Here is a 1061-nt window from a genome sequence, read left to right as displayed (position 1 = left end):
GAGTCAGGACATAAGTTCTCCAGGAGAGAGGAGGACATAACCAGCTACAGAGGTGACAGCCCCTCTGCTACTGGGGACTAGCTTGTCTGGTGTGTGGTTGGGCCCCCATGAATGCATGTTAGGGACATGAGAAGACAACAGAATAATCGAGAGAACTTTCTATATACCTGTACATGCCAGAAAGAACAGATGGGCACTGGGACTAATTATGAGACTCACCAGAGGGAAAGTTTGGGTCATTTCTGGGTTCTGGGCTTGGACAGGTGACAGAGGGACAGTGGCCCCAGGATGGAGGGGCCAGAAAGAGGGAAGAGGGAGAGTGATGATCATAGTGGTAGTACAGTCTTTATTGTTGCAAACTAAAAATATGTTTCCAGTTTAGGCCAAATATAAAATTAACAAACACTCTTCATGAAAGAGTCACAACACAGAAGCATACAAAATGGTACAAAGGAGATCTTCAGCAATCTCACCTTCCTAGATAGAGCCCATCCTTTGACTACCTGAAACCCCACCCGGTGGAGAGAGGGTTATGGGCCTCTGTCTAATAGAGGCAAACATCTGACTGAGGCAGTTAGATTGTCCCCACCAATGGGCTGACTGGAAGAGGCCCAGAAAGTGAGCATGGAGACAAACCACCTCAGAAGCTCCAGACCTGGGAAGGGTGGGGGCTCAGAAGGGAGGCACAGGCCTTGCCCATCGATCCCTTCACCCCTCAAGAAACTTCCACCCTCCATTCCTTCTCTGACTCTCTTTTGCTCTCCTGGTGGAAGTGAGTGGCCTGAAAAGGCTTCCAGGAGCTGAGGATGCCCCGAACGAGTTGCGTTAAAGAAAAGAGGTCCCCAAAGGGATTTCCCATGGAGTGAGGAAAGACCAGGTGACCAGGAAGACCAGGTGAGGCCTTGGCCAGCTGCCTCAGTCAGAGTTCTCATGTGGCCAGAGGCTGCCCCCGACTCTTTCTCTGCCCCATTCCCTACCTAGGGCTGCCCCACACCTCCTGACCAAAGGTTGTCTTCAGGGGCCTCTCTGGACCCAAGGTTTTTGAGATAACTAAACCTTTT

General features: G+C 50.8%; 1 protein-coding gene across 7 annotated transcripts in view; it reads right to left on the bottom strand.

Moving 5' to 3' along the window:
• Positions 1-326: 326 nt before the first annotated feature.
• The window catches only part of IL20RB (interleukin 20 receptor subunit beta), a 43506-nt gene continuing 42771 nt past the window's right edge, over positions 327-1061 (bottom strand). For 6 of the 7 annotated variants that reach the window (XM_011373202.2, XM_011373206.2, XM_011373208.2 and 3 more), the window contains one exon: positions 327-1056. The gene's annotated coding sequence lies outside the window, so the exon portion shown is untranslated. The remainder of the gene's footprint in view (positions 1057-1061) is intronic. The other variant, XM_023538379.1, reaches the window with a different exon arrangement.

This window comes from Pteropus vampyrus, unplaced genomic scaffold, assembly GCF_000151845.1.
Source record: "Pteropus vampyrus isolate Shadow unplaced genomic scaffold, Pvam_2.0 Scaffold220, whole genome shotgun sequence".
In the NCBI taxonomy this organism is placed as follows: Eukaryota; Metazoa; Chordata; class Mammalia; order Chiroptera; family Pteropodidae; genus Pteropus; species Pteropus vampyrus.
The sequence above is the reverse complement of the archived record's forward strand: the minus strand, read 5'-3'. Positions and strand labels throughout refer to the sequence as shown.